This window comes from Neoarius graeffei, chromosome 5 (assembly GCF_027579695.1).
Source record: "Neoarius graeffei isolate fNeoGra1 chromosome 5, fNeoGra1.pri, whole genome shotgun sequence".
NCBI lineage: Eukaryota > Metazoa > Chordata > Actinopteri > Siluriformes > Ariidae > Neoarius > Neoarius graeffei.
Genome location: NC_083573.1, coordinates 47,114,679 through 47,139,345, shown reverse-complemented (window position 1 = coordinate 47,139,345; position 24,667 = coordinate 47,114,679). Strand labels below are relative to the sequence as shown.

General features: G+C 42.5%; 1 protein-coding gene across 2 annotated transcripts in view; it reads right to left on the bottom strand.

Annotated features, from left to right (window-relative positions):
* Positions 1-17,681, bottom strand: part of LOC132886776 (DENN domain-containing protein 4B-like) — a 119,400-nt gene extending 101,719 nt beyond the window's left edge. For both annotated transcript variants that reach the window (XM_060921833.1, XM_060921836.1), the window contains exon 1: positions 17,396-17,681. The gene's annotated coding sequence lies outside the window, so the exon portion shown is untranslated. The remainder of the gene's footprint in view (positions 1-17,395) is intronic.
* Between the last annotated feature and the right edge of the window lie 6,986 nt (positions 17,682-24,667).

Here is a 24,667-nt window from a genome sequence, read left to right as displayed (position 1 = left end):
AATTTGTTTTTTTCTTGGCATGGACTCGACTTATAAGCACGGTCCATATATTTTCAATAGGGTTGCAGTCAGGATTTGTTTTAAGCTTAATATTAGCCTGCTTTATCCTCCACAACCAGCTCTGATGTGTGTTTGGGCTCACTGTCCCATTGTGACTCCCAGTCATGTTCGAGTTTCCAATGGTTTGAGGTTATGCTGAAGAATTCTGAGGTAGTCCTCCTTCATTATTCCATCCACTTTGTGCAATGAACCAGTTCCACTGGCAGCAAAACAGCTCCAGAGCATGATGATCCTACCACCACCACCAGCTGGTACAGTGTCCCTCTGTACATGGTGGTCAAACAACTCAATATTTCTCTCATCTGACCATACAGCTATCCTCCAGAAGGCTTTTTCTTTGTCCATGTGGTCAGTTGCAAACTTTAGTTAAGCCTGAAGGTGTCGATTTTGGAGCAGGGGGTTATTTCTTGGATAGCAGCCTCTTAGTCCATGGTGATATAAAACTCACTGAACTGTAGACAGTGATCCATCAGCTTCCAGTTCATGGCAGGACTGTGCCATGGTGGTTCCTGACCATCCGAACCAACTTCCTTTCAGCTGAGGGTGACAGTTTGGGTTTTCTTGAAGCAAAGTGGCTTAGCAAAGTGACTACACCTCCCAGTAACTTACATACAATTGTCTGAACTAATCTCAGGATGTGCAGTTGTTTAGAAATGGCTCTAAGAGACATTCCTGAGTTGTGTAAATCGGCAATCCTCTTTCTCAGATCTGCACTGAGCTCCTTGGACTTTCCCATTTTATTGTGTGTTGGTCAATCAAACGAGTGCTGTAAACAAACCCTTTTTATGAAGACACAGAGAAACTACCAGATGTAGTCAGTCAATCACACATCACTAACAGGAAGTTAAGAGGCCTTGGCAAGATAAGAGACATTTTGGAAGTTTCAGCACCTCTGAATTAATAATCCAAGTGAGTGTATGTAAATTTTTGACCTGGTGTTGATTTCAGAAATCCCAAAGAAAATTGTGCACTGAATTCTAGGTTTTTTTTTTAAATGTATGCTGTACAATCATTCTACCATAGAAAAAAAGATCAGTTCAGAGAAATCATTGAAAGCCTAAATATTGCCATGATATTCGTATCCAAGATGACCTTCATGTCACTGTATGTAAACTTCTGACCACAACTGGAAGTTAGAAATAAAATGATACTTGATTATTGACCAAAGCATGGTCAGGTTTATGCACCTGGACAGTGCGTGTTTAGGGAAGCCATGGCCTAATGGTGAGAGAAACAGCTTTGGGACCAAAAGGTTGCTGGTTCAATTCCCTGGACCAGCAGGACTGGCTGAAGTACCCTTGAGCAAGGCACCTAACCCCCAATTGCTCCAGCAAGAGTGGATTAGCCAAAAAACTTGATGTGCTTATCAGTTCAGACAGGGAAGCTGGTCATAATAATAAAAAAAAAAAAGTGTGCGTTTGTATGCTGTAGCCACGTCACACCACCACTCAACTTTCACATTCTTCTATGTTCAACCAATTGAGTTCCTCATTCAAAACTTTACAAGTGAAATGTGCCTGCATGTGCCATTTCCTGTAGCACTCATTTTTAGCTCCATCTTAGCACTTTCAGTTGTTCAGTTCCTCAAATGGTCATCGGCTGTGTCATAATAGACTTTTCCGATGCAACGAGGACGCAGCTGAACCTGCGTGAGAGGAGTCGAAGAGGTGACGGATTTGTTCGTTCCAGCCGTAGCGGTTGTGTTATGCCCTGGATTTGGTTGCATTAAATATACAAAAGGTCACTGTAAATGAGGGATCATAATCAATAGGGCTGATTGGATTACTGAACTTCTCTTCTACACTAACACAGGATACTATTGGGGGGGGGGGGGGGGGGGGAGGGTCAGACTCTTTCTTTGCCTTATGGTAGCCCACAGAACTAGCGTCCCATCTGTCCAACTTGTATAAGGCAGATCATGGCTTCATGGCATTCAGTACTTCCCACAGGCTTGAAATAAAACACTTGGGGGAACTGGGTGTAATTAAGAAGGGGGAAGTTTGTTGTATCCGAGAGACGTAATACATCATTTTCTATAATATTCCAAGTCACAAGCTGGCAACCAAACCCACAGAACATCAAGTAATTAATAGGGAAAGAGAAGCCATTTCAGCTCGGCTGGGTTCTTCTTCTTCTGGGTTCTGTTAAATTAATGCTGCTCTGCTTTTTCTCCTCTTTGTTTCATTCCTAACAGATTGGTAATTGGTTGCTCGTTTCAGTGGCTCATGGTGTTTTATCTAAGCACAGATGCCTGACGTTGTTGGTGATACTCAGGGGGGGAAAAAAAAAAAAAAGTTTATTCTGGTGCAAATATATCTTCAGTATCTGCTTTATCTTGGTCAGGGTCACGGAGGATCTGAAGCCTGTCCTGGGAACACTAGGCATCAGGTGGGAATAGACCCTGGATGGGACGCCAGTCCATCTCAGCGCACTACATGCTTATACACATTCGCACACTCCTTTACACTTCAGGACAATTTGCAAAGCCAATCTACCTGCTGTCGTGGTGTTGGGATGTGCGAGTAAACTAGAGAACTCCAAAAGAAACCCACATGGACACGGAGAATGTGGGAAACTCTGAACAGACCATAACCCAAACTCAGGATCACGGTGAGGACTCTGGAACCGTTTGGTGGCAGCTATAAATTACGTATTTTTAATCAACATTTACAAGTTATGAACGAGATGAGATTTAAGGACACAATCAGTGACTGATGAAAGCAGAGATGCTGAGGAGACTGGCATTACTCCAAAAAAAAGTGAGACTAATATATAATACACGTTAGAGCCAGTCTGCCAGGTGAAAGAGAGACATCATAGTGTTTGTGTTGTGTCAGTTAACTATCAAAGGCAGAGAACAATTCTCTGAAAACATTGAAAGTCACGCTATGGAGCAGAGTCATCCTGCAAATCTACTCCTCGAAGAAATGCACCACAGGAGACAACACGTCCTGGTGTGTGGAGAAATGATGTCACGGTCCACTGGTCGCTCATGCTCATTATGACTTACAGTGGTGCTTGAAAGTTTGCGAACCCTTTAGAATTTTCTATATTTCTGCATAAATATGACCTAAAACAACATCAGATTTTCACACAAGTCCTAAAAGTAGATAAAGAGAACCCAGTTAAACAAATGAGACAAAAATATTATACTTGGTCATTTATTTATTGAGGAAAATTATCCAATATTTCATATCTATGAGTGGCAAAAGTATGTGAACCTTTGCCTTCAGTATCTGGTGTGACCCCCTTGTGCAGCAATAACTGCAACTAAACGTTTCCGGTAACTGATGATCAGTCCTGCACACCGGCTTGGAGGAATTTTAGCCCGTTCCTCCATACAGAACAGCTTCAACTCTGGGATGTTGGTGGGTTTCCTCACATGAACTGCTCGCTTCAGGTCCTTCCACAGCATTTCCATTAGATTAAGGTTTGACTTGGCCATTCCAAAACATTAACTTTATTCTTCTTTAACCATTCTTTGGTAGAACGACTTATGTGCTTAGGGTCATTGTCTTGCTGCATGACCCACCTTCTCTTGAGATTCAGTTCATGGACAGATGTCCTGATATTTTCCTTTAGAATTCGCTGGTATAATTCAGAATTCATTGTTCCATCAATGATGGCAAGCCGTCCTGGCCCAGATGCAACAAAACAGGCCCAAACCATGATACTACCACCACCATGTTTCACAGATGGGATAAGGTTCTTATACTGGAATGCAGTGTTTTCCTTTCTCCAAGCATAACACTTCTCATTTAAACCAAAAAGTTCTATTTTGGTCTCATCTGTCCAGACAACATTTTTCCAATAGCCTTCTGGCTTGCCCACGTGATCTTTAGCAAACTGCAGACGAGCAACAATGTTCTTTTTGGAGAGCAGTGGCTTTCTCCTTGCAACCCTGCCATGCACACCATTGTTGTTCAGTGTTCTCCTGATGGTGGACTCATGAACATTAGCCAATGTGAGAGAGGCCTTCAGTTGCTTAGAAGTTACCCTGGGGTCCTTTGTGGCCTCGCCAACTATTACACGCCTTGCTCTGGAGTGATCTTTGTTGGTCGGCCACTCCTGGGGAGGGTAACAATGGTCTTGAATTTCCTCCATTTATATACAATCTGTCTGACTGTGGATTGGTGGAGTCCAAACTCTTTAGAGATGGTTTTGTAACCTTTTCCAGCCTGATGAGCATCAACAACGCTTTTTCTGAGGTCCTCAGAAATCTCCTTTGTTTGTGCCATGATACACTTCCACAAACGTGTTGTGAAGATCAGACTTTGATAGATCCCTGTTCTTTAAATAAAACAGGGTGCCCACTCACACCTGATTGTCATCCCATTGATTGAAAACATCTGACTCTAATTTCACCTTCAAATTAACTGCTAATCCTAGAGGTTCACATACTTTTGCCACTCACAGATACGTAATATTGGATCATTTTCCTCAATAAATAAATGACCAAGTATAATATTTTTGTCTCATTTGTTTAACTGGGTTCTCTTTATCTACTTTTAGGACTTTTGTGAAAATCTGATGTTGTTTTAGGTCGTATTTATGCAGAAATATAGAAAATTCTAAAGGGTTCACAAACTTTCAAGCACCACTGTACACACATGTGCGGGGTCTGTTTCACTGTATATACAAAAACCAACACCATTCTTCCAAAAGAAATCTAATTATGCCATACTGGTCTGGACAGAAGTTCCTCATTTCATAAGCATCACCAGCCACTGAGTTTTATTTTTATCCTTATACGAGTACATAGTAGGTGGAATCATCGAGCTTCCAGGACCATGATGGAAACACACAGGGATAATTTGAAGAGGCGGCTGCAAGACCAATGTAATATGCGGTTTCGATAAAAGTGGAATTTTTATTTTTATACCGAATAAAAAGAAATATATGGCATTAAAAAAGAAAAACAAGTGCAGCATAGTAGAATAAAGACACATGAGCAGGGTGACTAGTATAAATGAGGTATTAGGGTTAAATTTCCATCTTTTAAAGAAAACCTTAACATAACATTCAAGAAAATGCTAACTTAAATATGTATTCGCAGTTGCATTTGTATGAACAAGGTATAACGGCTGCCAAAATTAAACTGCGACCACTACTACTTCTTTTCAGCTGTTCTCATTCGGGGTCCCTCCATCTCCTTCTGTCCTCTGTGTCTTCGGTCACATCAATCGTCTGCATATCCTCCTTCACCACATCCATAAATCTCATCTTTGGTCTTCCTCATTTCCTTCGACCTGGCAACTCCATCTCCAGCATTCTTTCCCCAGATCTCTCCTCTGTACATGTCCAAACCATCTCAATCTCGCCTCTTTCACTTTGTCTCCAAGCCATCCTACATGTCCTGTCCCTCTAATAAGGGGTGTTCACACGGCACATATTTGCATCGATGTATTTTGTTGCGATATATCTAACACCGGTGTAAATTTTGTGGAGCGTTCACACGTCACAAACCTGCTTACTAGAGAGAAGCGTGTTAGCACCGGTGCAGCCCCACTTGCGTTCACACGGCAGTTTTTGCGACCGTGCTATACGATAGTAATAATGCGGAAATGAAATATGCGCATGCGTGAAAATGTACTTCCTTTTCCCGGTTGTCATGGCATCACCAAGCGCCGCGAAAACAACGCGGATGAAGACACAAGTGTTGCAAGATACTGCTGACGTTTTCCAGCCCAAAATATGTTCAAATCCGCCAAAATGCACTTAAAACCGCCCAATCTGGCAACACTGGAAGACACGCAGTTCTGTTGTTGATATTCGCCATTTTGGAAGCGCAAAATAGCAGGATGCAAATTATGCAATGCCCGTATGTAATCAACTCTCCTCACGCGTAGCGAGTCTACCCCTGTAGCGTTCAGACGTCCCATTTTATATCGGTGCTGCCCCGCAAACTAGCATTTACTCCGGAGTAAATTTCTTAAACCACCTCCCGAGCAGGGTTAGATTTGCACCGGTTTAAGCAGCTTTCAGGGGCTACACCGGTATAACTTTGTACCGTGTGAACGCTCTACCGGGGCAGCCCCGGTGCTACACCGGAGTAAAAGTTGCCGTGTGAACACCCCCTATATACTCCTCATTTTTAATCCTGTCCAACTTTGTCACTCCCAATGAAAACCTCACCATCTTCAACTCCGCTACCTCCAGCTCAGCCTCCTGTCTTTGTGGCAGTGTCACTGTCTCCAAACCATACGACATCGCTGTTCTTACTATCTTGTATACTTTTCCTTTTGTCACAAATCATTCCTGACACTCTCCTCCACCCATTCCAACCTGCTTGCACTCTCTTCCTCACTCGCCATTACTTTGTACAGCTGACTCCAGATATTAAACACAAACCGCAACTGAAAAGTCCATTTAACATTTCAATATCATACAAATACAAGGGAAAAAAAAAACCCTCAAAAAACCACACACATTCATCTGGTACAGGTGCCCATTCTATGGAGGCCCGTTTCCTCCATCATAATCATGAAGTCATGATGATTTCTCTCATTAGTATACATACAGGACACTTTTTCGACGGAATAAAAACGTGTTCTATTCCCTTCTAGCAGGTTTTGTTCATTTGGTTTGATAGCATGCAATATTGTTAGCATATCGCTTATCCTACATGTATGACATCACTCTACCCAATGGAGAACGAGTGCTGCATATGGTTTATGATATTGCAAAACTTCCGCGCTAGCGAGAGACTGTCCCTTGGTCTGAAATCGCTCCCTACTCACTACATAGAGCACTATATACTGAGGACGCCATTTTATAGTGCTGCCCGAAACTTTAGTGAAGATTATTTACACCCTATACAGTGCACTCAAAGTATCCCACAATGCATCACGAAAAGTAGTGTACAACTGATGGTCACTAACCAAAGCAATATATCCCATCATGCACTGCAGTCACGCTGAAAGAAATCAAATTAAAAGTCTCAAATTTATTTTAATAAAAGGCAGCGGCAAAAAAGAAATGAGCTCACTATATAGTAATTCCCTATATAGGGAGTAGTGAACGAGTGAGCGAATTGTAAACAAACATGACCGCCAGGTTTGTTTGTTTTGTTAAATACGGAAGATTTTGAAAAAGAAAGATTCCCCCCCCCCCCCAACTTTATTGAGAACATACAGGTACAAACAAACAAGGCACTTCAAAGTCACAGATGCCCCTTTTCCACCAAAGCAGTTCCAGGGCTGGTTCGGGGCCAGTGCTTAGTTTGGAACCGGGTTTTCTGTTTCCACTGACAAAGAACTGGCTCTGGGGCCAGAAAAACCGGTTCCAGGCTAGCACCAACTCTCTGCTGGGCCAGAGGAAAGAACCGCTTACGTCAGCGGGGAGGGCGGAGTTGTTAAGACCAACAACAATAACAAAACCGCGAAAGATCGCCATTTTTAAGCGACGAGAAGCAGCAGCTGTACAAATGCGAAGTCATCCATTATTATTATTGTTGTTGTTGTTGCTGCTTCCGTGTTGTTTTTGCTTCGATATTTGCGCCAAGGTTTATGCAAACGTAGCGACGTAACTGACGTATACAGCGACGTAATGACGTGGCTTCCCTTAGCACCGTGAGCTATGGAAAAGCAAACTGGTTCTCAGCTGGCTCGCAAGTTGAACGAGTTGTGAACCAGCACCAGCACTGGCCCCGAACCAGCCCTGGAACTGATTTGGTGGAAAAGGGGTAAGACAGTTCCTTCTTTTGGTTGAGCAAAATAAAATAAAGAATAAACAAAATACAAAGATCTCTCTCATATTAACTTAAAGGTATCAAGTAATGAAAATTTAAGGGTTTTTTTTTTTTATCATTAATCAGCTTTAATGAATTACTGAGGACCATATGCTCATTCCTCCACCTAATGAGACAGGGTTTTGTTTTAAAATACCTGCATTTATGTATAAAGAATTTTCCAAGTATTAATAAAACATTAACTACAAAATCTAGATTTCTATCATCAATAAACACACCAAATTTGGCCATGTTTACAGTCAGCGGGGCAGCTCGAATGCCAACTTTGCAGTCGATTTTAACTAAAACAACAAAAAAAAATATATATATATATATATATATATATATATATATATATATATATATATATATATATTTTTTTTTTTTTCCCATTTATGCAGCATACAAGAGTCAAGGATGGAGATACTATCCACTCAGAAAATGTATTTAAAAATAAAGGTTCTGCGTATCTGCTTTAACTTTAGGGGTTTGAAAGAGCAAGAGGAGTTGAACACCCGAAAGGAATCTTCTTCTTCTGGCTGCTCCCGATTAGGGGTCGCCACAGCGGATCTTTCATCTCCATTGCTCCGTCTTCCACATCCTTCCCTACCACACCTGCCACTTTCATGTCCTCTCTCACCACATCCATGGATCTCCTCTTTGGCCTTCGTTGTTTTCGTGTGCCTGGCAGCTCCATCCTCAACATTCTCCTTCCAAAGGGGTGTTCACACGGCAACTTTTACTCCGGTGTAGCACCGGGGCTGCCCCGGTAGAGCGTTCACACGGTACAAAGTTATACCGGTGCAGCCCCTGAAAGCTGCTTAAACCGGTGCAAATCTAACCCTGCTCGGGAGGTGGTTTAAGAAATTTACTCCGGAGTAAATGCTAGTTTGCGGGGCAGCACTGATATAAAATGGGACGTCTGAACGCTACAGGGGTAGACTCGCTACGCGTGAGGAGAGTTGATTACATAAGGGTATTGCATAATTTGCATCCTGGTATTTTGCGCTTCCAAAATGGCGAATATCAACAACAGAACTGCGTGTCTTCCAGTGTTGCCAGATTTGGCAGTTTTAAGTGCATTTTGGCGGATTTGAACATATTTTGGGCTGGAAAACGTCAGCAATATCTGGCAACACTGGTGTCTTCATCCACGTTGTTTTCCCGGCGCTTGGTGATGCCATGACAACCGGGAAAAAGAAGTACATTTTCACGCATGCGCATATTTCATTTCCGCATTATTACTATCGGAAATGATAGTAATAATGATAGGAAATGATAGTAATAAAGTTTTTGCTACTATAACACGGTCGCAGAAACTGCCGTGTGACCGCAAGTGGGGCTGCACCGGTGCTGACACGCTTCTCTCTAGTAAGCAGGGTTGTGACGTGTGAACGCTGCGCAAAATTTACACCGGTGTAAGATATATCGCAACAAAATACATCGGTGCAGCATCGATGCAAATATGTGCCGTGTGAACACCCCTCAACATGCTCTGCATCTCTTCTCAGGATGTGCCCGTACCATCTCAGTCTCATCTCTCTGAGCTTCATTCCCAAGCTCTCCACGTGTGCTGTCCCTCTGATGTGCTCGTTCCTTATCCTGTCCAACCTCCCATCGCAAACCTTAACATCCTCAACTCCGCCACCTCCAACTTTGCCTCCTGTCTCTTCGTTAAGGGTCCGGTCTCCAATCCATACATCACAGCTGGTCTCACTACTGACATCTTACCTTTCACTTTTGCTGGGACACAAATGACTCCCGAAATCCTTCTCCATCTCTTTCTCACCTCACTATCGCAGCCCCCATTTTCCTGCACAGTTGACCCCAGGTACTTGAATTTCACCAACTTTCTTTACGTCTACTCCTTGCATCTTCACTACACTCTCATCCCCATTCTCATTCATGCACATTTTGAGTTGAACACCCGAAAAGAAATATGTATAATAATAATAATAATAATAATAATAACAACTTTTTTCCATGGTATATCAGATCTATTCCCTTCAGCTAGCATGATACTGAACGGATTCAATGGTGTTTGCTAACATTTCCGTTAACTGATGTTAATACTGATGTGTGAGGAGCCTGAGCTTTCACCGACTAACGTTATTACATTTCTGTCAAATATAATAACACGTGTTATTCAGGGGGATGGGAGAGTCCAGCCCTTTCACACCACTTAGGGAAAAACACGTCATAATAATAATAATAATAATAATAATAATGAGAACAATTTCTCACAATGAGATAGCAAGTCGTTATTATGAGATAAAAATCATGTGACCCTGCCTCATAATTGAGAAAAATCATCATATTTTATTACTCTGAGATACAGTTAAGGTCAAAATTATTAGCCCCCATGAAATTTTGGAACATTACTATAAAATTCTCCCCAAAATTTGTAACACTGACGTAATTTTAAAATATCAACCATTCACAAGTGTTATTCCGTAGTATCTGGTGCATTTTGGAATGTAAGATTAAAATTTAAGTATCCTTAATCTCAAATATAGTGAAAAAAAATGGGGTGGCCAAAAGTATTAGCCCCCATGCAATTTTCTTGCTTTTAAAAAACACACATGACCAGCCTGTCAGCTTTCAAGCCACATCTGTGCAGTCAGTTAGCTCCCACACAACACCTGAACATCCAATCAGCATTGATTGTTACTTAAGGGACTCGATGGAACAGGCCTAGAGGCAGTTGAAGACATTTCTGAGAGGGGTCTGCGTTGAGAGCCATGCTGAAGACAAAAGAAATCACTCTGGACCTCAGAAAGAAAAAATAGTTGAGGCCCATACCAAGGGGGAAGACTATACTGTCATTTCCAGACACTTCACAGTCTCTAGAATAGCTGTGCGATGCATCATTGCAAAGTACAAGGAGTTCCATTTTTACCCCTTTTCCACCAAATCAGTTCCAGGGCTGGTTCGGGGCCAGTGCTGGTGCTGGTTCACAACTCGTTCAACTTGCGAGCCAGCTGAGAACCAGTTTGGTTTTCCATAGCTTGCGGTGCTAAGGGAAGCCACGTCATTACGTCGCTGTATACGTCAGTTACGTCGCTACGTTTGCATAAACCTTGGCGCGAATATCGAAGCAAAAACAACACTGAAGAAGAAGCAGCAGCAACAACAATAATAATAATAATAATGGCTGACTTCGCGTTTGTACAGCTGCTGCTTCTCGTCGCTTAAAAATGGCGACCTTTCGCGGTCTTGTTATTGTTGTTGGTCTTAACAACTCCGCCCCCCCGCTGACGTAAGCAGTTCTTTCCTCTGGCCCAGCAGAGAGTTGGTGCTAGCCTGGAACCGGTTTTTCTGGCCCAGAGCCAGTTCTTTGTTCAGTGGAAACAGAAAACCCGGTTCCAAACTAAGCACTGGCCCCGAACCAGCCCTGGAACTGCTTTGGTGGAAAAGGGGCATTTGTGCGAAACAAACCTGGGCGTGGACGAAAATGCAAATTCTCAATCCCAAGAGAGAAAAATCATCAGGGATGTTGGCAAGAATCCCCGCACATCCACCAAAATGATTGTTGCTGACCTTGCCTCTTCTGCGGTTGAGGTCTCGAGGAAGACAATAGCGAGGGCTCTTCATCGTGGAGGGCTCCAAGGTCATCACCCAAGAAAAAAAACCATTACTCCAAAAGCGGCATCTCAAAGCCAGACTGAACTTTGCCCATGCACATTTGAAAGTTAAAGATGAGTTTTGGAAGTCTGTCCTTTGGTCTGATGAGACTAAACTGGAGCTGTTTGGGCACATGGATGTTGCCTTTGTTTGGCGAAAGAAGGGCAAGGCCTACAACCCCAAAAATACAGTTCCCACAGTGAAACATGGTGGTGGGAGCATCATGTTATGGGGCTGTTTTGCTGCCTCAGGCACAGGGAGCCTTGTTCGGGTGCATGTCCTTCCCACCCTCTACATGAGGAGCTGATCAGCCACATGAGCACATTCAGTAAACGGCTGATTCTTCCACGGTGCACAACTGAGAGACGCAGGAAATCATTCCGACCTGTTGCAATCAAGCTGTACAATGCCACTGTATAACTGTGGTACACTGTCTTACCATGTATACTGTATCCTTAACTCAGGCGCAATATATGTATATAGGAATCATTGTATATAAAATCACTTCATTTTGCTTTTATGTAAGTTATTGAACTTATTTAAATTTATTTTATTTATTCTTTTTCAGACTACTTCTTTGATTCGGGAGCTCGGTAGCAAATTTGAATTTCCCTCCGGGGATTAATAAAGTAATTCTGATCTGATGGGATCATGAAAAAGGAAGATTATGTTGACATTGAGGGATAACATCAAGACATCTGCTCTTAGTCTAGGCTTAGGTCGCCGCTGGGTCTTTCAGCATGATAATGACCCAAAGCACACATCGAAAGTGGTCCAAAACTTCCTAAAGGACACCTGGAATGTCCTGCACAGAGCCCAGACCTCAATCTCATTGAGAATCTATGGCACATGCTCAAAACAAAAGTCCATGCCTGAAAACCATGTAATTTGGACCAGCTAGAGCTCTTTGCCAAGGAGGAATGGGCCAAAATACCTACAGAGACATGTGCCAACCTTGTAAAGGACTATCCAAAGCACTTTGTCACATGCACACTTCAGGCACAGTGAAATTCATCCTCTGCATTTAACCCATCTGAAGCAGTGAACACCTGCGCACCCAGAGCAGTGGGCAGCCACACTACAGTGCCCGGCGTGCCTTGCTCAAGGGCACTTCAGCCCAAGGCCACTCCACGTTAACCTACCTGCATGTACTGTGGGGGAAACCGGAGCACCCGGAGGAAACCCACGTAGACACGGGGAGAACATGCAAACTCCACCCTCGCCGGCCGCTGGGTTCGAACCCGGAACCTTCTTGCTGTGAGGTAAGCACTACACCACCGTGCCACCCGTTTGACTATTGACTGTCAGGGGGCTAATAATTTTGACCATGTCATTTTTCTATTTTCTTGTTACAAGTCAGAGCATGAATAAAATATCATCATCAAACTTAGTGGCCATTCTGTCTTTCCTCTTTTGGAATCATATAAACGATACACATTTTTGGAAATTGTCATTTTCATGGATAAACAAAGGGTTATGTCTGATTTCACAAAGGGGGCTAATAATTTTGACCTTAAAGTGCACATCTTGGGTATATTTAGGCACAAGATCAATGTAATTCTCTTATTTTATATTAAACTTTGGTCAAATATCTGTCACATTTTGTGCAATTTTTTTTACCTTGCGCAATACCAGAAAAATTCAGTTGAAATCAAGCCATTTGAGGCGAATTGGTCCGCTTCTGAAAAAACTTGCCATTTGGATTTCCCAGCAAACACTGATTTTCGTGACGTCGCGTGCGGGACGCCTCCTTCTGAATCCTACGTCAGCGCTGGTTTGTTTATGAGAAAACGACCTGGTGGTTTTCTGCACATTTCTTCAACGTTATCACGTAATTATTAAAATGGTTAACAGATGTATCGTAGGAGGGTGTAGCAACACCAATCATGATGGGATTAGTACTCATCGTTTCCCAAAAGAACGGACAATGAGAGAGAAACGGGAGTGCTTTGTGCGGTGTGAGGCACCCGGAAAAAGCCGAGGACCAAAGCAGAGCCGAGAAAAAGACCAAGAAAATCGGCCATTCACAAGTTGACTGTTGCCTTGGGCTGAGGTGCCCTTGAGCGAGGCACCTAACTCCCAACTGCTCCCCGGGCGCTGTCAGCATGGCTGCCCACTGCTCTGGGTATGGGTGTGTGTTCACTGCTTCAGATGGGTTAAATGCAGAGAGGAATTTTCACAAGTGTGTGATGAATAAAGTTGTGCTTTCTTTCTTTGCCTATGAAAGCATTTTCAAAACACCCTGAATTTATGACACACAGCTTAAACTCAACAAAATGCTTCCTTTGGTTGATGGTGAACTAGACCTGAAGGATGTATTACACACACACACATACACACTTACTCTCAACGTTCATTGACACACTGAACTCAGGGACTGCACATTTCACTTTACCTTGCTCATTTGCACTATTCCGCACTACCTCATCTTAATAGCTATTAGTTTGTGTGTGTGTGTATATATATATATATATATTAGGGTTGGGCGGTATCCAAATTTTGATACCTTTAAACCGTCTCTGTGTTTTCCCGGGGTATACGGTATTACCGAGAAAAAAATATTTTGTTTCGGCCTACTGTGTAACGTGCGCCTATGCCTCAAATGTACTATTTAAAAGCAGCATAGCGAATTGTGTGCATTGTGGTATGGATTAAGCAGCAAAGCGAATTTTGCGCATTGATGAACGGATTAAGAGATATTTCAAAGCATCACGCAACTCTTCCTTCATCTTGAAAATAGCATTCAACTGTCGTTTACGCATGTCTGCGTTGAAACGCCATTTGCAGCACTATTTCACCTACTCCATCAAAAAAAAAAGTACACGATGAGCAGGATCATACCCTTTCAAGCATGGGAAATAAAAAAAAGAAAAAGAATCAACCAACACCCAAGTCCGTTTAGACTGCGCGATAAACCATATTCTTCAGCGCAAATGAGGCGAACCTAATTCAAATGCGTGATAGCTGCACAAGGCAAAATCATATGGGCCCACGTCATGCCATGGCGGGGAAATTAATAATCAAATGGCCTTACCTTGCTTAAAACGTTGTCTTGATCACATAACTCCTTACAATTATTCCACTTAAATCCATACGGTTTAACACACCCAACAAAGATAGCAAGCGCATTGCTAATTCCCACCAGAAACCGAACAGTTTACGCTACGATGTTTTCTTCCGTTTCTTCAGTAGATGACATTTCAAACGTTTATTACCCACATCCCAAATGTCATACGTTATATTATTTTACCTTGTTGTTACTCATGTAACCTACTCAAAACACAACTCATTGGAGAGATCTCGTGGAAGTGGAGTACCCCAGGCTATGGTGTGCCTTAGGGGACATATTAGATTTTTTTCGATTTTGCGCAGTCATTTACATTATTGCTGGCTCTTCCTTTTCGTTTGGTTTGAAACCAAAATGCTGCCACACTGCCGATGTTGTATTTTTTTTTGCCACTAACTCGTTATCTTGACTTGCCATCTTTCAACCGCGGTCTCAGTCTCTTTTTTTTTTTTTTTAGATAGGACAGTGTAGAGAGACAGGAAATGAGCGGGGGAGAGAGAGAGAGAGACGGGATCGGGAAATAACCTCGGGTCGGAATCGAACCCGGGTCCCCGGATTTATGGTACGGTGCCTTAGCCATCTGAGCCATGACACCCCCGGGCTCAGTCTCTTGCGAAGCTTTCTGTCAGACTCCAAAATGTCACGCAGGGTTGCCATGGTAACGACATAAACAACCCTGCACGCGATGAAAACTTCTTTAGGAAATTGATAGAATTAGTGAAAATACGATCACACAGTTATTCGGGATGATCTTCAATTTATTATTTTATATTATGACCTCATGTACTCCATATTTATTTAGATATTATATATTTTTTTAAAATGACGGTAATGAGACCGATACCGTTGGTACTTTTGGATACCTCGGGATACCTTCTTACCGTAATACCGCCCAACCCTAATATATATATATGTGTGTGTATATATGAGTGTTTAGTCTACGTCTAGTTCTTATCTAGTGTTTTTACTGTTTATATTGAGTGTTTAGTCTATGTCTAGTTCTTATATAGTGTTTATACTGTTTATATTTATACTGTTTGTTGTTTGAGTGTTTAGTCTATGTCTAGTTCTTATCTAGAGTGTTTATACTGTTTATATTGTCTGTTTGAGTGTTTAGTCTGTGTGTAGTTCTTATCTAGTGTTTACACTGTTTATATTGTCTGAGTGTTTAGTCTATGTCTTGTTCTTATCTAGTGTTTATACTGTTTATATTGTTTGAGTGTTTAGTCTATGACTAGTTCTTATCTAGAGTGTTTATACTGTCTGAGTGTTTAGTCTATGTCTAGTTCTTATCTAGAGTGTTTATACTGTTTATATTGTCTGTTTGAGTGTTTAGTCTGTGTGTAGTTCTTATCTAGTGTTTATACTGTTTATATTGTCTGAGTGTTTAGTCTATGTCTTGTTCTTATCTAGTGTTTATACTGTTTATTTATACTGTTTATATTGTTTGAGTGTTTAGTCTATGTTTAGTTCTTATCTAGAGTGTTTATACTGTTTATATTGTGAGTGTTTAGTCTATGTCTAGTTCTTATCTAGTGTTTATACTGTTTATATTTATACTGTTTATATTGTTTGAGTGTTTAGTCTGTGTGTAGTTCTTATCTAGTGTTTATACTGTTTATATTGTGAGTGTTTAGTCTATGTCTAGTTCTTATCTAGTGTTTATACTGTTTATATTTATACTGTTTATATTGTTTGAGTGTTTAGTCTATGTTTAGTTCTTATCTAGAGTGTTTATACTGTTTATATTGTGAGTGTTTAGTCTATGTCTAGTTCTTATCTAGTGTTTATACTGTTTATATTGTCTGAGTGTTTAGTCTGTGTGTGTAGTTCTTATCTAGTGTTTACACTGTTTATATTGTTTGAGTGTTTAGTCTATGTCTAGTTCCTATCTAGTGTGTTTATGCTGTTTATATTGTTGTTTTTTTCAATTATTCTATTTTTATTTATTGCACTGCCTGTTTGCACCGTGGGTCAGAGAGGACTGATATTTCACCTGTGCTGTATGTCGAGCATGTATAGCATATTTGACAATAAAGTTGACTTGACTTTGTTTATTCTGCTTATCTCATGTTTACCTGCTATACCTCAAGTGCCCTTGAATGTTTATTTGCTTCAATATGTATGTATGCATGTGTGTGTGTGTTTAGTCTATGTCTAGTTCTTATCTAGAGTGTTTACACTGTTTGTGTTGTTTATTTCAATTATTCTATTTTTATTTATTGCATTGCCTGTTTGCACCGTGGGTCAGAGAGGACTGATATTTCATCTGTGCTGTATGTCGAGCATGTATAGCATATTTGACCATAAAGTTGACTTGACTTGATAACCTGTATACAACCTTTACATACTGAAATATTGGCAGTATGGGTGAAAACTGAAACTTGTTTTCATTACAACATTTCTGTACCATAATTTAGAAGAAAAAGCAACCTGTATGTTTCAGTTAGTATTTATCCATGATGATAAGCCTTTGACAGTCCAGTAGACTTGATGCTGCTGCTGCTGAGTTTTCCCGGAGTGGTGTGGAAGGGCCGGACTCTCCCAGCCCCCTGGACAGCACGTGTGATGGTGTTTGACAGAAATGTACCGCTGCTGTTGGAGGGTGAAAGCTCGGGCTCCTCACACAGCACCATTAACATCAGCTAACGGACACATTAGCAAACACCATCGAGCCCGTTCCGCTCCCAGCCGCCAGCGCGCAGGGCTTTAATATCCGGGGCCAACACTGGAAACCAGACGGGTGTCTGATTCACACTGAACATGATTCTGCTTTGCTTTGTGCACACAGTGCCCATGTGGAGGCAGGTTCGAATCTCACCCACACCACGACACACACCGAACACAAGCCGGAGGAGATTTAAACCAACAACAACACGTTTCATTTTAATTCTGGGGCAAAAACAATCACTCACCACTTGACCTGTGCTGGGAAGAGACACAGCGCGGTGTAGAGTGGCATCTCCGGGCGGGTTTAGCTCAGGGTGCAGCCCGGCTCGTCCATCCGGCCGCTTCTCAACACCGAGCAGCACAACCCGGGCTCAGAGCCGCTCTCTCTCTCCCCGCAAAGAGTGTTTCTCTCACACACAAACTAACCGGAGTTTCCGTGACGACGCTACGCGGCTGAGCAGTTAGCACAGCACTGTTCAACCATCACGAAGTTAAGGAAGAAAAAACCAAAACACAGCACATAGCCGCTATTGGTTTCTGCCTGTAGGAGGCGCAGCTCAAACACCACAGCGACACCTGCAGGCCAGGAGGAGAACCATCAGCGAGAGGCGGGGTACACCCTGGACAAGTCGCCAGGTCATCACAGGGCTGACACACAGACACAGACAACCATTCACACTCACATTCACACCTACGGTCAATTTAGAGTCACCAGTTAACCTAACCTGCATGTCTTTGGACTGTGGGGGAAACCGGAGCACCCGGAGGAAACCCACGCAGACACAGGGAGAACATGCAAACTCCACACAGAAAGGCCCTCGCCGGTCACGGGGCTCGAACCCGGACCTTCTTGCTGTGAGGCGACAGCGCTAACCACTACACCACCGTGCCGCCCCTAAAGACATGCAGGTTAGGTTAACTGGTGACTAAATTGACCATAGGTGTGAATGTGAGTATGAATGGCTGTTTGTGTCTCTGTGTCAGCCCTGCAATGACCTGGCGACTTGTCCAGGGTGTACCCCGCCCTTCGCCCGTAGTCAGTTGGGATAAGCTCCAGCTTGCCTGTGACCCCGTAGAACAGGTTAAGCGGCTACAGATAATGGATGGATGTATAAAACAGAGAGGTTTTCACTTTTTGTAGACAGCGAACCCTTAAACTGTCCATCCATCCATCCATCCATCCCTTGTCTATAGCTGCTTATCCTGTTCTACAGGGTTGCAGGCAAGCTGGAGCCTATCCCAGCTGACTACGGGTGAAAGGCGGGGTACACCCTGGACAAGTCGCCAGGTCATCACAGGGCTGACACATACGGTAGACACAACCATTCACACCTACAGTCAATTTAGAGTCACCAGTTAACCTAACCTGCATGTCTTTGGACTGTGGGGGAAACCGGAGCACCCGGAGGAAACCCACGCGGACACGGGGAGAACATGCAAACTCCACACAGAAAGGCCCTCGCCGGCCACTGGGCCCGAACCTGGGATCTTCTTGCTGTGAGGCGACAATGCCACCCCCTTAAACTGTCAAATATGTAATATTCCACAGATGCCCAGAGTAAAGATTTATTTTATGAAAACTTTTTAATAGAACACACTAGATCTGAACTGACTGATACTATAGAAGACTGATCAATGTCCAGCACTAACCAGAACACCAACATGAGGGTTTTACGACATGGAAAACTGAAAATGCTTTTGAACTATCACACGACTGAATACACCAAGGTCAGTAGAGCCCTGTGTTTAACTGCATTTGTTTAGGGTTCAGCAGTTGGAGGGTCTTTCTCTGATTCTACACCTGCTGCACCAACCTGCTTGGACTCCTAAATATAACCACTTTGCTAATGTGACATTGCGATTTCCACCAGTGCAAAAAAAAAAAAAATAGATTCGATTAGATTGATAGATAAAAGTCTGTCTATACTTTACAGCTCCATGGGGGTCCCCTGACTCCACATTGAGAACCACTGGTATAAAACAAAAGCTACATTTATACCACAAAGTGATAACAACCAAGTCAATAACATGAAAAATGATTATCAGCTGGACAGCACGGTGGTGTAGTGGTTAGCGCTGTCGCCTCACAGCAAGAAGGTCCTGGGTTCGAGCCCCGGGGCTGGCGAGGGCCTTTCTGTGTGGAGTTTGCATGTTCTCCCCGTGGGTTTCCTCCGGGTGCTCCGGTTTCCCCCACAGTCCAAAGACATGCAGGTTAGGTTAACTGGTGACTCTAAATTGCCCGTAGGTGTGAATGAGAGTGTGAATGGTTGTCTGTGTCTGTGTCAGACCTGTGATGACCTGGCGACTTGTCCAGGGTGTACCCCGCCTCTCACCCATAGTCAGCTGGGATAGGCTCCAGCTTGCCTGCGACCCTGTATAGGATAAATGGCTACAGATAATGGATGGATGGATGGATGGATGATCAGCTTGTCTGACCTCTACCATGCTGTTACAAAGGTAGGTTTTTTTTTTGTATAGATGATAAACAAGGGTCATGTTTCATGTACCGTACATCTGCTGTTTTTACTTTACAAAACAATGACTACACACTCTTAATACAGTAGGCTGTCGGATTTTAGTCACGAGCTGAGGTAAAGATGGTCAGCGTAGTCTGTGAATAAGATGCAAGAAACCATTAGCGCTAAAGGTGGCAACTGGACTTGATTTAAAATTCTTGAAGACGTTTCACCTCTCATCCGAAAGGCTTCTTCAGTTCTGTCTGACTCTTGGGGCGTTCCAGGTATTTATCCTCTAGTGGACCAAAAACAAATCTAAAGGGAGTCGTTGAGGTCACATTGGTCACTAACCTTCAAATCATCCTGTAGGTGTAGGTCTAGACTTCAGTGACTCACATGATGGTAGAGAGAGCCAACGACCCACAAAGCTGCTAACACCGTTCACACCCGGCGTCCAGCGACCCTAACACCTACAGGATGACCAAGGGGGTTAACGACGTGTGTGATCTTAACAATTCTCCTTAGGCCAAGTTTACATTAGACCGTATCAGCGGCTCATCAGATTAACGTTTTTAAAATGATTCGCGTGCACACAGCAACGCCAATACACGATTCGCGTGCACACAGCAACACCAATACACGGATACGCTCGGCTCCGCAGGCATCCTGCACTCCAAATCACTCCGCCCTGAACAGCGAGTGCCCTCTGGAGGGTGCGCACTCCGGCCCTGCGCAGCTCACAGAGCGCGCGAGTGAAGCGCACGAGCAGTGATTTGGGACTGAGCCGCTGTGTGTGTGATCTCAGCGCATATCACTTACCACTTGCAAGTGGAAGGATGGCAAGCCTAAAGACAATCATAACTACACAATGGGCAGTATTTGCATCAGTATTTTCATACTTTTATACTCTTTAATGAAAGGTGATACAAGGCGGAAGTCCGCGCCGTTTTTCAGCAGTCGTGTCACATGACCAATGCCAGCAAATCAGGAAGGTGGATGTCACAGTGACGTTGTCCAATGACGACGTCAGCTAGAGCTCAGCACAGCGTATCCGCGTATTCTCAATGTTTACACAGCACCGGAGCTGACACGATCTGGATTGAATACGTGGACGCTGGCGGATTCCCGTTTCCCGGCGTTTCCAGGCGTTTTAATGTAAACGGACAGTGCATCCGCGAAGAAAACAAGACAGATACGGTCTAATGTAAACTTGGCCTGTTTTTGGTCCAGTACAGGATAATAACCTGGAACTCCCAGGAACTAGGTCAGACAGAACTGAAGAAGCCTTTCGGATGAGAGGTGATTTCAAGCGAGTCCGGTTGCCTTCTTTAGCACCTACGGTTTACGATGACCTGGATGACTGAGAACCTTGACAGACAAAGATGCAAGAACCAAGTGAATGATTTCAACAGACCTTCTTACACATTCAATTAAATTCTTTATTTTTTGTAAAATATTATGGAGCATACAATCTTAAAAATATTCCGTTAGAAGCACCTATATTTTATATATTTACAACAAATATGGATTCCCTGGTTATCAAAATAATGTAAAGCAAAAGTAACATTTGCAAAAAGGCATGACATTTATTTATTTATTCATTTCACTTGGATATAAACAGAGACCGGAGAGTGGATCACTCAACTCAACTCAACTCAAGCACAAGGACACAGAAAACGGAATAAAGAACATTGTTTTAATTCTCTCAATAAAACACATAATCTGTTGTGTTCAGCTCTGACCCGCTGTTCAACAGCTCCACCTGCTGTGAAAACAGCACTGCGCCTGACTGAAGCATGCAGTGCCTTTAATACACCCAGGACAAACAAACAAACAAACAAACAAACAAAGTCCAATGCGCATTTCTACAGTGCAGTTAAAGTCGAAAGCATGCATAACCGCCTGGCATGCAGTTGTAGCATATGAAAATAGGTTTTTAAAAAATTCTTTGCACACATCCTCATTAAAAGAAATGTCCACAGTCATGGTTGAAAATCTTTCCAAACATTGTGTAGAAATGGTGAAAATACTCTGTTTGGACTCAGTAACAAAGCCTTGGTTGCTAAACGGCTGTTATATTTCTAATCACAGTCTTGGTGTCTCTTAAATCAGTTCTTTTAGAAAAACAAGCCCTCTGTTCCATTAGTCCTACAGTTCAGTGAAAAACGTGTGAAAACCAGAGCCAACAGAGATACAGCTGTTGATGATCATGAACAAGTTTACTGCTCATGGAATGTTGAAAATGCTGCAAAACGAAAATAAAAAATCATCATCATCATCGAGACCTGCACTGGTTTCAACATCCTTCATACAACCTTCTCATGTCCCTGACTTTTGATAAACCAGAAAGTTTTTGTGCAGCTCAGCAGGGCTGGGTTTCCCAAAAACATCGCAGCACAAAGATCATTAAATGGTAGAGCGAGCAGCACAATGAACACTCTCTCTCCTAGTTAAGATGCTCTTAGCGTTAAGCGGCTTTTAGGAAACCCAACCAAGATTGTTCGATTTCAAGATGATCCTGGATGATGATGATGTGGCACGGGGGAAACTGATCTAATAAGCATCAAAATAGTACAAGCAAGAAACATCAGGTATGCCTGATAAGCCTTTTGACTTCACAACTTTTCTCTCATCATCTACACAAACGTCCACAATAAACCTTTCAAATCGCTTCCCTGGACACCATGACATTCATTCGACAGCAGAGTGCATTATACGATTACCTGAATTTTATATCGCACGAGTGGCCAAACGTTTGCAATACGGCAGATCCACAGGAATGGCTTGAAAACCTTAACTTTGTTTCAAGTGCAGTCTTTGTATAAATCTTAAGGTAGTGCAGGAATAAGGCTATTTTACACAAAAGACGCTGCACATACGAGACAGCAGATGAGCGTTAGAGCGCATCTTCGCGTCAGACCTCAGCAATAAGACGCGGTGTTGAAGATGGCCTAAAAATATTAAAACGTATGAAGCAATTCTACTTTTTACTGTAGAACTAAAGAATCTGGTGCTAGAAATCAAGTCTGCAGTAAGGAACCTGGGTGATGCGCCTAACTCTGATTTGAGAAATCGGTCATCGATAATGCTTGCTTTCTTTCATTTTCGAGCTCAATTACCATGCAGAAGAAAATCGTGACTCGATGAGGATTATCTAGAAAGACACCAGTACAAACTGCAGCTACTCGGATATCAGCGATGGAATTTTGCTCACGCCGTCTGTTCGTTTCACAGTGCTTTGAAATGAAGGGGTCTATCCTTTTCGAAAATCGCGTTCTACACAAAGTCCCAGACAAACTGGTGTGAACTTAAATCGGTGAAATCGAACGGTAATCAGCAAGACAGCTGAAAGTCAGAAAATGGTTTCTGTGCAAATACCAGACACTATGGCTTGAAAGCTCTGCAATCTAGCACCTTTCCCCATTTCTCAATGGACGTGACCGAATACACGTCGAGTCGGGACCTAGGATTAGGTCTTGATGAATAATTACGAGACTCGAACGCAAGATGAGCGTGATGAAAGCTACCTTTTACTTCACACACTTTCAATTCGGAGCGTTTCTTTTGGAAACATCAGGTTTCTTTAATGTGTGTGTTTTTCTATTCATTGGATTTTATGAGCTAGGTTTCTTCTTCTATTAAAAAAAAAAACAACACACACACACACTTCACCTTCTTTTTTAACCAGTGCATGCATTTAAAAAAAACAAAAAAACCCACAGATGTCTCATGAGTACTTGTACACACTTTGAGATGAATTAGAAATGTACGAAAAGTGCTAGATAGAGTTTTTTTTTGTTTGGTTGGTTGTTTTTCCCCCCTCCATAAAGATTACGCGGCAGTCAATAGAGTTAGCAGCCTAGATATCAGGCTAAGCATGAAGGTACCAAGCCACTAAAGCGCAAGCGTATAAAAAGACTTACACATAAACAATTATTTTGAAAATTATCATCATTACAGTAGAACGAAAGGCTTTTCTACATTTTCGAGACATTCTGGCATTTGAGACATGCCTGTGCTTTGATTTCACATGGAGCACGAAGAAGTGACAACTCGAGTGCTGTTAATAACGTGCACATAGCAGTGAAGGGACAGTAAACACTGCAACTGTACAATTATTCAAAAAAATAATAATCAAAGATGTTTAAAAAAAATTAAAATAAAATTATATATATATAGATAGATATAAAAAAAAAAAAAAAAAAAACCAGAATCACAAAACAACACTGACCGAGAAGGCAAAAAACGACTAATAACCTGTGGCTTAAACAATAAAACTCAATCTGCTGAATGATGCTGCTTTGGTGCATTCTATTCAGAAATAGGCTTCTCTTCCTTAATTTAGAGATTTATATTAGAGGAATACATTTATATACATTTACATCTAGACTTGCTCTGTTAAAAAATAAAAATTCATAGTACATACTATTTGTTACATAAAATATGTAGTCCTTTGTATATGGCCTTGTTCAGGAGTAGGTATGTGCAAAGGCAGGTGCAGGGAGCAGGAAGAGGTGCAGATCACAGTGACTGAAGGTTGGACTGCATGCTTGAGCTACAAACGCATGCGTGCACACACACACACACACCACCGGGAACAAGCAAACATCACGAGGAACAACAATTAGGACAAATGCATCGGTGTGTGGCTATTTGTATGCAAAACCACCACCGTTTCATGCATCTGCAACGCAATAGCACAGGCTACGTTACATTAGCAGGACTGCAGCTTTCAGTTCACATGAACCAAGCTCCAGGGTACCAGTTCAGCCCGACACAGAAGACATCAGAAAAAACACACACTGCCAGTACACACAGCCACTATCACATCAGGTCACATTACGGCGGCAAGACGGAGGCTTGCTTTAGCTGAAGCACGGAAATAATCTATTGGGAGGCATTTTGGTCGGTATCCTCAAGAAAATCTTTTTTTAAAAAGAGAGAGAGTTTGATCTTTTCCCCCCTGATGCTCTCATGGAAAGAGAGGCTGCTGATAAATCCAAGCCACAAGTCAATTAAAGACTCGGGGTGGGGTGGGGGGGATTGGGGTTCAATGGCAAG